This window comes from Cupressus sempervirens, chromosome 11 (genome assembly GCF_028749045.1).
Source record: "Cupressus sempervirens isolate cs-2001-9-10 chromosome 11, ASM2874904v1, whole genome shotgun sequence".
In the NCBI taxonomy this organism is placed as follows: Eukaryota; Viridiplantae; Streptophyta; class Pinopsida; order Cupressales; family Cupressaceae; genus Cupressus; species Cupressus sempervirens.
The window spans coordinates 75,299,867-75,315,205 of NC_143128.1; the positions used below are offsets into that span (position 1 = coordinate 75,299,867).

A 15,339-nucleotide genomic window follows, 5' to 3' on the forward strand; every position below is an offset into this window, starting at 1 on the left:
CACACTTTTGACAAGTTGAAGGAAGTCACGAGTTCATGCCCGGTGTTGGCACTACCCGATTTCAAGATGCCCTTTATTTTGGAGTGTGATGCTTTAGGATAAGGTATTGGGGCGGTGTTGATGCAAAGTCATCACCCCGTTGCGTTTGAGAGTCGAAAACTCTCAGAAGCAGAATGACTTTACTCCATCTATAATAAAGAGATGCTCGCAATTATGCATGCACTAACAAAGTTTTGGCAGTATCTTGTTGGAGCAAAATTTGTGGTGCGCACGGATCACAACAGCCTGAGATTTTTTTAGAGCAGAAAGATTTAAATGAATGACAACAAAAGTGGGTGAGCAAAATCCAAGCTTTTGACTATGATATTGAGTACGTGAAGGGAAAACATAATGTAGTGGCTGATGCTCTATCAAGAAGGCCTACAATACGCTTGTTGTCTAAAATATCAGCAAATTGGAAGGAACACCTATTGGTTGAATACTCCAAGAACATATTTGCCTGCCAGTTGATGGATGGTCAAGTACAAGATGATAGGTATAAGGTGGTAGATGATATTATCTACTACAAGGACAAGATTTATTTGGTGCCCGCGTCCAAAATGAAGGAAAGAATTCTGAAGGAGATGCACGATTCACCGTTGGCTCGACACCCAGGATACCTGAAAATCTACAGGCAGATCCGAGAATGTTTTGCATGGAAGGGCCTCAAGAATGACGTCTTATAGTATGTACAAGAATACTCTACTTGTCAGCAAAATAAATCTGAGCACATCTTACCTGTGGGACTTCTCCAACCATTGCTAATCCTTGATCAAAAGTGGGAAAGTATTTCAATGGATTTCATCATTGGGCTACCCAAAGTTTAGGGGAAGGATTGCATTTTTGTCGTGGTTGATTGTTTGACCAAGTATGTCCATTTCTTTTCCATTTCCATCGGGTACCAAGCATCACAAGTGGCCGAGTTGTTCTTCTATGAGGTTTTCCGTTTACATGGTCTCCCAAAAAATATAGTAAGTTACAGAGATAGTCATTTCCTTAGCATTTTTAGCATGGAGTTATTTAGGCTAGCGGGAACGAAGTTGTCACCAAGTACGAGCTACCATCCACAGCCAGATGGATAGATAGAGATTGTGAACAAATGGTTGGAGGGCTATCTGAGGAATTATGTTTCAGCGCAACAGAAGGCATGGGTGCGTTGGTTGCGTTGGTCGCATTTGGGTGAGCATTGTTACAACACTACCTATCACATGTTAATAGGCATGCCACCCTTCAAAGCATTGTATGGTTATGAACCTTCATTATTCATAGATTTGGCATTGGGAGATAGTCGTGCACTGAGGGCTAAAGATTGGCTACATGAGAGTTTAGATATCATGAGATCTCTCAAAGAAAATCTACAAAGGGCTCAAAATCAATAGAAGATATTTGTAGACTGACATTGAATTGAGAGAAGTTTTGAGGTGGGTGATTTGGTATACCTTTGACTTCAACCATATAAACAATCCTCCTTGAAGTCATTTGGTAAGGAGAAACTAAAACCACGCCTCTACGAACCACAAAGTGGTTCAAAAGGTAGGAGAAGTTGCCTATGAATTGGAGCTTCCTGAAGGGAGTCGAATCCACAATGTTTTTCACGTGTCATCACTAAAGAAGGCTATTGGACAACGTGTCATAATGTCAAAGGAATTGCCTCCCATTGATGAAGAAGGGAAATTAATTGTAGAGCTAGTAGAGATCATAGATGTCCGAGAGGAGAAACTCAGGTTTTGTACCATTAAGGAGTTTCTTGTGCAATGGAAGGATCTTCCTGTCGAGGATGCCACCTGGGAAGGCAAGCAAATTCTAGAGCATCCAAGTTTGCAATTGCTTGAGGGCAAGCAATTTTTGGGCACAGAGGACTATAATTTCCCCAATATTGTTGACTAATAATTTTTTGTATGTGGCCGAGAATCAATGTCTTTTAAATCTCTCGGGCTCACTCTTTATTTTTGTTTAGTATTTGTCGACTTATTGCCATTTTGTAATCTTTCGTGAAGTTTCCCCAAAGCCCTTTATAAGGCCTTCTTGTAAGTTGTTTAAGGCATGAGATTTGGATTATTTCTTTGTTCTGCGAATTCTTGTTGGAGTTCTGGATTGTTTGCCATTTCAGAAGTGAAAGATCTTCCCTATTTGGTCATTTTGGTTTCGGTGGGATTTAACCCTTAGCCTATTCCGTGGTGTACTTCTTAGCTCGGATCTGGCAAATTGGAGCATTATTTGTATGTGGAAATATCATTACTATTCTGTAACAAGTGTGTACCTATTCTAACTTTGGTTTCTGCAAGTTATTTGTGTTTAATATATTGCATTTGCTATCTAAGTGGCTTTGTCGAATTCAGCACACTTCTTGGAGGAGTTGGAAGGGATGAAGAGATGGAGAGATGGAAGACATCCCAGGTAGTATAGATGTACATGGGGCAGCCATCCCATATACATAAATTAGCACAAATGGAGGCAACATTTAGAACCACTTTCATGGAGCTACAACAGGTAGAAAGGAAGGTTACAAAGATCAAAGGAGAATGAGCCCTCTTGGAAATAAAAATACTAAAAATAGAAACAAAGTGGGAATTGGAGAAATTTGTACAAGTGGAAAAACTAGCTATGATAAAGAAAGATAGGATGGATGCTTTGACCTTACTACAGATAGCATGGGCAAGGAGTTAGCTAGAGAAAGGGACCCAAGAGTTCTGAGACAGCAACAGCGAGTCACCAATCCAGGGACCTCCTCGCACCCTTCCTCTTAGCAGAATTTGTGAATTGGTCAGCTAATTTTTGTCTTAGTCGTCTAGAAGACAGCTATTTCTCTTTTTTAGGGGGGGGGGAATAAGGTAGGTCGCTAATAAATCATTAGTATACTTATTCTTAAAAGTTGTTAGTAGGGAAATTGGATAGTTAATTGGAGTGAAGGGATGCGCCCGTTGATTTACTTAACCAACAAGAATATTCTATAAGGATTGATCCAAGTAATGAAAGGACAGAATTCGTATTGACTATTTTGGATTCAATATAAGAAATCTTTTTCTTTGCATTGCACGGTACTATGGTATTGTATCTGTTGTAAATTGCATTTAATTCAGATTGTTGGTATAGCAAATAGAAGTACTGTTTAAAATGGTAGCTTTTAACCAATCTAGAAATGGCTTGATTGAAAATTAGGTGTCGTGGTTTTACCCCAAACCACTAGGTTTCCTATCTAGAAGGGCATTTACTTATATGAGGAATCCTTGTGACATTCCACGAACAATTTTTTTGTAGCAAGGCGAACCCTGCATTTGACAGAAACTCGATCAAATTCTAACATTTGCCTCCAAATTGTTTTTGGCCCTAGTAAATATTTCCTTTGGTAACACTTTTGATAATCCATCGCGACCAACATTCTTGCATATGTAAATTGACTCATAATGTAGTTCAAATTTGGCATTGTGATACAATTACCAATTGAATATCCTTTGAAAGAGAGGCACTCTTTATTCCAAAACTAAAGAGGAAGGTTTGGGAGTCTAACCCGTAGAGGAGAAACAAAGCTGGTCTTGGTAGTAGGATTAAATTCAGTATACTAGGGTTTCATTCCTAACTAGCCTTATTTGAAAACCATTGGCCCCCTTGAAGAAGAGCATCACTATGTGATTGGGATTCACAGTTCACGAAAAGTAGCCCTTCACACAAGGACAAATTGCAATGCCAATTTGTGAAAGGGGCTTCTAGTTGTGTGACATCCTTGTTGGTGTGACATTATGAAACTTGACCAAAAGTTTTAAACTTACATATTAAAGTTACCTTCTTTAGCCCTTTTTTGGTTTAAATATTTAATTACTTTCTCCCTGAAGTCTATACTCTTAATCTTGGCTTGGGAACTAGTTTTTACCATTGTAGATAGAGAGGTAATCCTAGAGAAACACGTGAAGAGGAGATTGTTCAACCAACTTGGGTCATTTCTTGGATTTGTCATTAGTACTGTGGGCTGTCAATGCCTCCAGAGCTTCAGGTTCATTCTAGTAAAACTGTAGTTTATACAGATTTATTTAAATATAGTAATTAGAATGCTCCTATAGTTTTTTTGAAAAGTTTTGCTCATTGATTTATATTTTATGGAGGTCCATATTCCATTTTGTAGGATCATGTCCTACACTGCTGTGTTATGGGAAGCCAAAACTTTGGCATTTATATATGGAAAGTCATTCATGTAGGTGATCAGGTCTGGGTTGGCTGACAGGATTCTATTTTCAGCACTTAAGGCATATAAAGAGATGAAAATAAACCATCATGATTATTCCCAAATGTTTTCCTCCAGATTTCTTCTTTGCATAAATGGCCTAAAATTTCCTAGCTGAAATTCCCACATGGTCGTGTTGCAGTTCATAATTATAATGCCTCTTTACAATTGCAATTTCTTGATTGAGTCAAAAACAAAAAAAGTGAGGAATTAAGTTACGGAGAATAATCGTTAGAATTTTTTGCAGACTGATGTTGACAATCTCTATGTTGAAGAATGCAATTTAGATGAACGTATCAGGTACATTTGTCATTTTTTTAATGAGAATAGAGTTTTTTTATGATGCACATGATTGCATATGACACATCAAAGTTCTCTAGAGACACCATGTTTGGTATAATCATTTAGGTACTTGTTAATGCTTTCCAAATGCATAAAATATATTTGAATTATTGTTTTCAGAGAAATGCAGGAACGACTAAGGAGTTTGAGTGAGAATGAGAGTAATAGAAGGTATGTACTAAATGAAAAGAAATAGTTCATTCATTAATTTCATCATTGCTTCTGCATATATTCAAGTTTGCAACAACAGCAGTATGAAGCCTTTCGTCTGATCACTGTAGTCTTATTCAATAAAAGATGCAGATAGCAATAACCACAACTATTTATTTGTAGCATGTTTGCTTTGTTGGAAATTAATATCAAGTTTCCTTGGTAGATGGCTTTATGTTACAGATGAAGACATTAAGAACTTACCTTGCTTTAAGGTTAGTTACCGCATGTTTCTTTTCCTTATAGTTGAATGCATTTGCAGAAATGCTGGTCACTTACTTCTGACTGTATGGACAGAATGAAACATTAATCGCAATTAAAGCACCTCATGGAACCACTCTTGAAGTACCAGATCCTGACGAGGTTAGATTCGTGTTGTTGATTTACATGATAAATTATTGCTTATGATTAAAAACATATTCACATCTTGAAAGATGTCCTCTGTCAATACTACCTGCAGGTTGTAGAGTATCCACAAAGGCGTTATCAGATTCTTTTGCGAAGTAGTATGGGTCCAATTGATGTATATCTTGTAAGGTATACATATGATTTAGATTGTTTGTTTATTTGACTAAGTGCTAGGCATTTAGTTGTCTCTACTGATATTTTGTATTTAGAAACACAAAACATCTTTGTTGCTAGGAAGGTGGTTATCTTGTGCAGCAATTATCTTGCTTATGTATTATAAGTTTTGTTCCACCAATTTCTGGAATGGGGGGACATGTTTCGGGGATGGGATTTTCTTAATCTTTTTTTGGGGACAACAGGGGATGGCTATATATATTTGATACCAAGGTCAAATCTTAATACATTTGTTCAATCAATACATCATTGATGTTCACCATCATGCCTTACCAATTTCACATTGGTTGACCATTAATTGGATATTATTAGCATGCAGTGTTCTAACTGAGATACCTATTATATCCTCTGTTTCCAATAGTTGTGTCTTGTAGAACGTATCTTCTCTGCCTTTATTTCTTAATGCAGAAACTTTTAGGCCTTTCTCTGTGCAGGGTGGATATTTTGCAACCGACAGTTTTGTGAAATTCTAGTTGCAAAATAGGATGACCGGCCACAACATATGACACAAAGTCTCTTTTACCTTAAAGGGAAGGCTACCCCTTCTCATCGTTCCTTGGATCAACTCAAGGTAAGCAAGAAGTTGAGAGATTCGTAAGGGGTGTTACCAATATTCATTCATCTTAATTTTTAGGAAAGAATTTGCTTACCTGCGGAGCAAGTAATGGGCAAGATGAGATGTTTGACTACACTTCTATTCAATAGCTGGAAACGGTGATACCAATAAACCAACACCAAATCAAAAGGCTAATTGAAAGCATACCGGTTTGGCTCTAAATTGTAATGGGCACCTCTGAATGTCACAAAAAACTAAACCAAATTGCTGAAAGGAATTATGTCAAACAGTTTGCATTCAACCTCTTATTTCTCCGTTTAATGTTTTAAACCCCTTATAACTCCGGAAATCAAACCTTTAGTTGTTTGTTGTGTTTTTTGCATGGAATTGGTATCATACAACATAAACAAGAAAGAAACTACAATAATATGCAAAGTGGAAATGAACTGCTGCCAATAGAATATTATTTTCAGAATTCATAAAACCAAATACATGGCAAGTTTATCAACTCACTAATTACTTCAGCATTATTGACATAATACTCCAGCCCATGCTTTCGAACTTGTTGCTACAGTGCTTTGTCCTTCAATTAGTCCACTACCTTCGTAATATCATTCCCTCAAAGCGGCATAAGCGTCGGACAAGTAGTGAAGAAAATATGAGCAAAATACCAAATCCGCCTGTAGCTGGAAATGCAACTAAATTGCCTAATAATGAAGCCGATAACAAAGAATTCCAAAGGCAAAACCCCAAAGGAATGACGTCTAGAATGTTACAAGAGAGGATAAACGTCCTCAAATGCCAAGAACGGAGCTGCAACTCACACACCAATTCCTTCTCATATTCAACATGTCTAATGAAGCCACAAATGCTTCCTTTTATTCTATTTCCAAGGGTCCGCTCAACTCATATCGGCAATGTGGGATAAAAGATGTGTAATATATAAAACATATATTAAAATACCCCTTATGTCTCCCTTCGGTACACATCTCCATAAAATAAATATTAAACTAACACTTTAATATTTTACAATTAAATTAGGCGTTACTTTAATAAAACTTCAAGCATTAAAATGGATTAGCAATCGGACTCCGAATAATGCGAGTGATAGCTCATCGGAAAGCTCTCACCAAGGAGTATCAAATCCAATCACCAAAATTGACCTGCACTGTGTCCGATCGACTTACTAAAAATAGTAAGTATGCCTGAAACTGAGTAAATCAACTTCGTTTTGGCCCAAACTGGAAATGACAAGGCCAAAACACTCCAGGATCCCATTAAACCCTTCGTTAGCCCTCGGGACCATGTAGAACAAGGCTAACGCACACACACTTGGTCAACTGCTAAAATGGGGACATTACAATCCGCCCCCCTTGAAATTGCTTGTCCTCAAGCAATCTCAGTCCAGCCTGTTGAATAACCTGCTCACTCTCCCATGTAGAATCTTCCTCTGGCAGGTCTTTCCATCTGACCAAATACTCCTTCACTATCCTGTTTCTAAGCTTCCTCTCTTTGGTGTCCAGAATAGTCTCGGGTACTAACACAAGCTTCCCCCCCTCATCCAAAGGGGGTAAATCTGCAGAAGGCACTACACTTTGACCAATGGCTTTCTTAAGCCTAGACACATGAAACACATTGTGCACTTGATTACCCTCTGGAAGCTCAAGCTCATAGGAGACTTTGCCCACTTTGCGAATCACCCTGTAGGGACCATAAAATCTAGGTTTCAACTTTTCAGCTCCGCTCTTCTTGAGCGATGATTGTCTATATGGTTGTAGCCTCAAGTAATCCATATCCCCTACCTCAAAGCTACGCTCTATTCGGTGCTGATCAACATACAATTTCTGTTGATTCTGAGCCTGTTGTATATTCTCTTTGAGCACTTTCAGGATGTCCTGACTATCCTGCAATAAGTTTTTGGCTTTGGGCACTCTACTGTCCCCCAAAACTAAATCCATGAAGCTAGGTGCTTCATAACCATAGAGTGACATGAAAGGAGTCATCTTGATGGACATATGATAAGTGGTGTTATAACAATACTCTCCCATATGCAATAATCTGATCCAAGCCTTTTGTTGTGCAGTTACATAGTTCCTCAAATATCCTTTCACCCATTTATTCACAATCTCTGTTTGCACATCTGTTTGCGGATGATAACTAGTGCTAGGTGTAAGATCTGTACCACACAACCTAAACAACTCTTGCCAAAAAACACTCATAAACTTACTATCTCGGTCGCTGACAATGAATCTGGGCAGCCCATGTAACCTAAATATCTCTCTAAAGAAAAGATCTGCCACCTGTGCTGCTGTGTAAGTGGACGGAATAGCAAAGAAGTGAGCAAACTTCGTCAAGTGGTCTACCACCACATAGATGCAATCCCTTCCCTGCACTTGTGGTAAACTAGTGATAAAGTCCATCGAAATACTTTCCCATTTCCTATCAGGCATGGGCAAGGGCTGTAATAAACTTGCAGGAAATGTGTGCTCTCCCTTATTCCGTTGACAAACCACATACTCCCTGACATACCTCTAAACGTCATCCTTGAGCCCTTTCCATGAAAACCACTCTCGGATCTGCCCGTAGGTCTTGAAGACCCTCAGATGATAAGTTGTGGGTGCATCATGAAATGCCTTCAGTATCGCGTCTCTCAAATGTGATGACGGAATCAAATAAACCCTGTCCTGAACTCTGATCAATCCACCTATCACCTCATAGCGATCATCCTGTATGGTACCTGAAATCAATCTAGAAGCCCAAGCATCTACGACATACTATGCTATAATCCGATCTCTCCAATCTCCTGAAATATCTGCCAAAGCACATAAGTGAGGTCTTCGAGATAAGGCATCAGCCACCACATTTTTCTTACCTTTGACAAACTCTATGTCAAAGTCATAAGCCTGCAATTTCGTCACCCATTTTTGTTGCTGGTCATTAAGATCACGCTGGCTCATGAAGTATTTAATACTGTTGTGATTAGTCTTGATCACAAAACGTCCACCTACCAAATATGATCAAAATTTGGCCAATGCATGCATTATGGCCAACATCTCCCGATCATAGACAGAATAACTAATCTCAACTCCCTAGAGCTTCCTACTCTCGAATGCAATGGGATGCTTCTCCTGCATCAATACTACTCCAATCCCATCACCTGATGCATCAAAATGAAATTCAAAAGGCTTCGTAAAATCCGGTAGAGCTAGAACTGGACATGAAGACATTACCTGCTTGAAATGCTCCAAACACCTCTGTGCTGCCCCTGTCCACACGAAGGCTCCTTTCCTGGTAAGATCTGTCAAGGGTGTAGCAATCTGTGAGAATCCCTTAAACCTCCTATAAAAACCACATAAACCAAAGAATCCCTTAAGCTGTGTAAGGTTTGTGGGAGTAGGCCACTCTACAATAGCTCTAATCTTTTCGGGATCAACCCGAACGCCATCTGCACTAATGATATGCACAAGGTAAAGGAGCTCAGTCATGCCAAACTCACATTTAGATTCCTTGGCATACAATGACTCTCTCTCCAGAATAGATAACACCTCCTCCAGATGATGTAAGTGCTCCTCCCAAGTCTTACTGAAGACCAAGATGTCATCAAAGAAGATCAAGACAAATCTCCTCAGCTGCTTCCTAAATACCTGGTTCATACAACTTTGAAATGTAGCGGGTGCATTGGTTAGACCAAATGGCATAACTATGAACTCAAAGTGGCCATAGTGACATCGGAAGACTGTTTTCAGATTGTCCTTTGCTCTCATCCTGATCTGATGGTATCCGGATCGCAAATCAATTTTGGTGAAGAAGCATGCCCCATGCAACTCATCAATCAGCTCATCAATCCTAGGAATGGGATACCTGTTTTTAATTGTTTTCTTATTCAGTGCCCTGTAATCGATGCACATGCGCATCGTCCCATCCTTCTTCTTTACCAATACTACTGCTGAAGCAAAGGGGCTCTTATTGGGCCTGATATGCCCCATCTCCAACAAATCCTTAATCGCCTTCTCTATCTCATGCTTGTGTTTCTTAGGATGACGATAGAGAGTAATCATAACTGGTTTGGCTCTCTCCTCGAGCTCAATAACATGTTCCATCCCTCTGTTAGGAGGAACCCCATGAGGAATATCGCTAAATACTTTAGCGTGTCTATCAAGTATCTTCTGGATATCTGGTGGATGACTCTTTTCTTGTGGCTCTGGTGAAGTTGGCATAATGTAGCACTCTGCTGCCCACTCTATGTCATCATGAGGAAAAAGTCTCTGCATTCTCGTCAAGGACACTACTCTGCAACCTCCATCTGAAAGTCCTCTAAGTACCACAGTTTTGCCCTCATGCTGGAATCTCATCTCCAATTTCGCTAGGTTGAGTGTGAACTCAACTAGTGAAGCCATCCATGTCATGCTGAGGATGACATCATAATCTCCCATGTCCACAACATAGAACTCATCCTCTAACTCGTAGCCATCTCCAAGCTTGATGCGAAGATTAGATATCTTCCGAGTGCATAATAATTTATCACCGTTAGCCTTCATTACTCTAAACCCATCATGCTCCTCTGTCTGTAACCCTATCTTGGCTACCAACTGTGCATCTATGAAGTTATGTATAGCCCCAGTGTCAATAAGAGATATCAGTTTCTGCCCCTAGATAGTACCCCTGACCTTAAATGTGATTGCCTTTTGGGCCCCTGTCAAGCGTGCCAACGATCTATCATCCTTAGGAATGCTACCCTCCTCTATAGTGTTACCCTCATCTGAATCGGAGTGCTGATCCTCCCCTTCTGACTCTAAATCTTCTGCTGAAAAATACTCCATTTGATTTACCTTAGCCTTGAGAGAACATTTATGAGATAAGTCCCAAGGGTCTCTACAATGGAAGCACAACTTCTTTTTTCGAAGTTCATTCAAGGTTTCATTGTCTAGTCCTTTTGATCCTTCTTTGGGTTTGCTATACTCTTTCTGAAACAGTTTTTTGTCTTTGTCCTTGCGGTAGGAAGAATCTATTGAATGGTTTTTTCCTTTGTATACCGAAGGAGCTAAATCTCGTGCCTTTTTAGTTGCTTCAGCTAAGGTGAGTGGATCATGTCCCTTCACCCAACCTCGTAATGGATCAGCAAGACTATCACAAAATAACATCACCAATCTCCTAGGAGAGATATCAGTAACAAGTACAGACAAGCGCTGAAACTCGGCAATGTAAGCATCCACAGAACTTGACTGTTTTAACTGTGCTAGCTCCTTGAAATGTAACTCGGGATCCCTAGTGTCAAATCTCTCAATTAGTGTTTCGATGAATTCCTCATAGGATGTAATCTGATTATGCCCCAAAGTCACCATGTGATGATGCCACCATTCATGTGCAATGCCATCCAAGTGCATAGCTGCATACTTGATAGCCTCCTCCTCAGGCATAGGATCTAGCTGCAAGTATGTATCTACCTTCTGCACCCAAGCTCGTGCAGTCATCTTCCCTGAAGCATCATAATAAGGTAAGGAAAGTTTTCCAACTTTCTTTCTTAGCTCAAAGTTTTGATTCCTCCCTCCTGCTCTAGGCATGTGTCTCATCCTCATGTCCATATAATCTTTGAGGGAAATATCCGCATGAAACTCCGGTCCACTAGCCTCCCAGTCCCTCCTGAACTGATCCTGTAACTCGGTAATTTGTGGTTCATTTATTGGTTGAACCGGATCCCTGGATGGGAAAGTGGGTAGAAGAGGTCTCGAGCTCGCAGTCCTCGCTGGGCGTGCAACGTGTGTAAAGTTATCATCACCTGGATTAATATTGGCATCCATCTGTCTAGCCACGAGCTGCAATATCATGCCCATTCGCCTATTCTGCTCCTGTTGCATACGCTGCCCCTGCTCTAATGTATCTAGTAACTGTCTGAACATTACCTCCTCCTGATCTAGACCAGCATTCCTGCCTCCGCCTAATCCTGTATTCCTGTCATCTCGATCACCCATATTGTTGTCCTGATCAAAGAATATCTCCTTTGTGTCTATATGGCTGGATTCAATGTTCACTTGCACGGATGTACTAGACTGTTTGCTTTGCAAGTCTGAAATCCTATTTTGTCTTGCTCTGGTATCGCGGAAATTATAAGGCCCCTCTCGCATGCTCAAACATAAATGCTTAGCTTGTGTTTTTTATTTATTTTTGATTTTAGTGTTTTGACATTTCATCAAACACTTTTCCCTCTATCCGGCTGTTCCAAATTCCGTATAAGACCTCCACAGGATGGCAGGAACTAGGCTCTGATACCACTGTAATGGGCACTCCTGAATGTCCCAAAAAACTAAACCAAATTGCTGAAAGGAATTATGTCAAACAGTTTGCATTCAACCTCTTATTTTTCCGTTTAATGTTTTAAACCCCTTATAACTCCGGAAATCAAACATTTATTTGTTTGTTGTGTTTTGTGCATGGAATTGGTATCATACAACATAAACAAGAAAGAAACTACAATAATATGCAAAGTGGAAATGAACTGCTGCCAATAAAATATTATTTTCAGAATTCATAAAACCAAATACATGGCAAGTTTATCAATTCACTAATTACTTCAGCATTATTGACATAATACTCCAGCCCATGCTTTCGAACTTGCTGCTACAGTGCTTTGTTCTTCAATCAGTCCACTTCCTTCGTAATATCATTCCCTGAAAGCAGCATAAGTGTCGGACAAGTAGTGAAGAAAATATGAGCAAAATACCAAATACGCCTGTAGCTGGAAATGCAACTAAACTGCCTAATAATGAAGCCGATAACAAAGAATTCCAAAGGCCAAACCCCAAGGGAATGACGTTTAGAATGTTACAAGAGAGGATAAACGTCCTTAAATGCCAAGAACGGAGCTGCAACTCACACACCAATTTCTTTTCATATTCAACCTGTCTAATGAAGCCACAAATGCTTCCTTTTATTCTATTTCCAAGGGTCCGCTCAACTCATATCGGCAATGTGGGATAAAAGATGTGTAATATATAAAACATATATTAAAATACCCCTTATGTCTCCCTTGGGTACACATCTCCATAAAATAAATATTAAAGTAACACTTTAATATTTTACAATTAAATTAGGCGTTACTTTAATAAAACTTCGAGTATTAAAATGTATTAGTAATTGGACTCTGAATAATGCAAGTGATAGCTCATCGGAAAGCTATCATCAAGGAGTATCAAATCCAATCACCAAAATTGACCTGCACTGTGTCTGACCGACTTACTAAAAATAGTAAGTATGCTTGAATCTAAGTAAATCAACTTTGTTTTGGCCCAAACTGGAAATGACTAGGCCAGAACACTCCAGGATCCCATTAAACCCTTCGTTAGCCCTCGGGACCATGTAGAACAAGGCTAACGCACACAAACTTGGTCAACTGCTAAAATGGGGACATTACATAAATCCTGTTTGTCTAATTTATTAGAAAAATCACTACCATTGGGGCGCAAAGACTTGTAGAAGTAGATGATCTCTATTCTATAAGTTATTTTTAGTTTTAATCTATTTTAGAAGAAAATCCGCTATGATTGGGGCCAAAGAATTCTAGAAGTAGGGAAGTTCTAACTATTTTTCGTGAATTTGAGAGGGTAACACAAGCTACAGTAAAAGATTTTAGTATATGTATTACCACAATTGCGCTCAGTTAAAGCTTCGACTTCGATTCCTTCTTAACTCACTATGCTCTATTATTGAACACACGATATTAATATGAATCAAAGACAATAGGCACAAACTACAATCAAAGCTTCTAATTTGCTCTATCACAATTTGTTTCTAGTCAAAGTTTTGAATTCAATTGCTTCTTTAATTTACTTTTCTCCCAAATTCGTATTACACAATCAAAGATATGCTTGCACAAGTTTGGCTTAGCTTTCTTATGTACAACAAAAGATAGATTTTTACAATAAGAGGGCACTCCTTTATATAGGCAAAGGAGTTGAGAAAAAAGTATTGGAAAAAAAGGGAGCAACTCAACCAACTTTGACCCAATCAAACTAAGTGAGAAGAATGATTGGATTACATGTGATTACATGCATTTGAGTTACATGCGATTGGATTACATGCAATCCATCTTCTGCATCTACAAAGTTGGAAAACACTTGAAGAGAATGTTGAAACTGTTGATTCTCAATGAATCAATCCTGCAGACTATCAACAAAAGCCTTGCACTCCGTGATGATTATGGTATCATGAACTCTTGTATTTTGTGCCACTGCATTCTCTTTGATGAGTTTCTAGTTGTTATTTTGAAAACTTGATGTGATCAAGCTTTTCCTCGTTCGACAATTTTTGTGGATCTCCTTTGTAGATTAGCACATTTTGGAGTCTTCGACACTTTGAACACCTCTATGATGTCCGAATGTAAACTTGGAATGTAATGTCCCCATTTTAGCAGTTGACCAAGTGTGTGTGCATTAGCCTTGTTCTAGATGGTCCCGAGGGCTAACGAAGGGTTTAATGGGATCCTGGAGTGTTTTGGCTTAGTCATTTCCAGTTTGGGCCAAAACTAAGTTGATTTACTCAGTTTTAGGCATACTTACTATTTTTAGTAAGTCAGCAGGACACAGTGCAGGTCAATTTTGGTGATTGGATTTGATACTCCTTGGTGAGAGCTTTTCGATGAGCTATCACTCGCATTATTCGGAGTCCGATTGCTAATACATTTTAATGCCTGAAGTTTTATTAAAGTAACGTCTAATTTAATTGTAAAATATTAAAGTGTTACTTTAATATTTATTTTATGGGGATGTGTACCCAAGGGAGACATAAGGGGTATTTTAATATATGTTTTATATACTACACATCTTTTATCTCACATTGCCCATATGAGTTGAGCGGACCCTTGGAAAGAGAATAAAAGGAACCATTTGTGGCTTCATTAGCCAGGTTGAATATGAGAAGAAATTGGTGTGTGAGTTTGCAGCTCCGTTCTTGGCATTTGAGGACGTCTATCCTCTCTTGTAACATTCTAGACGTCATTCCCTTGGGGTTTGGCCTTTGGAATTCTTTGTTATTGGCTTCATTATCAGGCAATTTAGTTGCATTTCCAGCTACAGGAAGATTTGGTATTTTGCTCATATCTTCTTCACTACTTTTCTGAAGCTTATGCCGCTTTGAGGGAATGATATTACGCAGGTAGTGGACTGATTGAAGGACAAAGCACTGTAGCAGCAAGTTCGAAAGCATGGGCTGGAGTATTATGTCAATACTGCTGAAGTAATTAGTGAGTTGATAAATCTGCCATGTATTTGGTTTTATGAATTCCGAAAATAACATTTTATTAGCAGCAGTTCATTTCCACTTTGCATATTATTGTATTTTCTTTCTTGTTTATGTTGTATGATACCAATTCCATGCACAAAACACAACAAACAAATAAACA

At 39.0% G+C, this 15,339-nt stretch overlaps 1 pseudogene across 1 annotated transcript in view; it reads left to right on the plus strand.

Moving 5' to 3' along the window:
• The window catches only part of LOC149528307 (transcription factor E2FB-like), a 245,554-nt pseudogene that overhangs the window by 178,314 nt on the left and 51,901 nt on the right, over positions 1-15,339 (plus strand). The window contains exons 7-10 of the transcript XR_016358440.1: positions 4,503-4,555; positions 4,718-4,768; positions 4,974-5,022; positions 5,105-5,344. The product of XR_016358440.1 is annotated as a transcription factor E2FB-like (transcript). The remainder of the gene's footprint in view (positions 1-4,502; positions 4,556-4,717; positions 4,769-4,973; positions 5,023-5,104; positions 5,345-15,339) is intronic.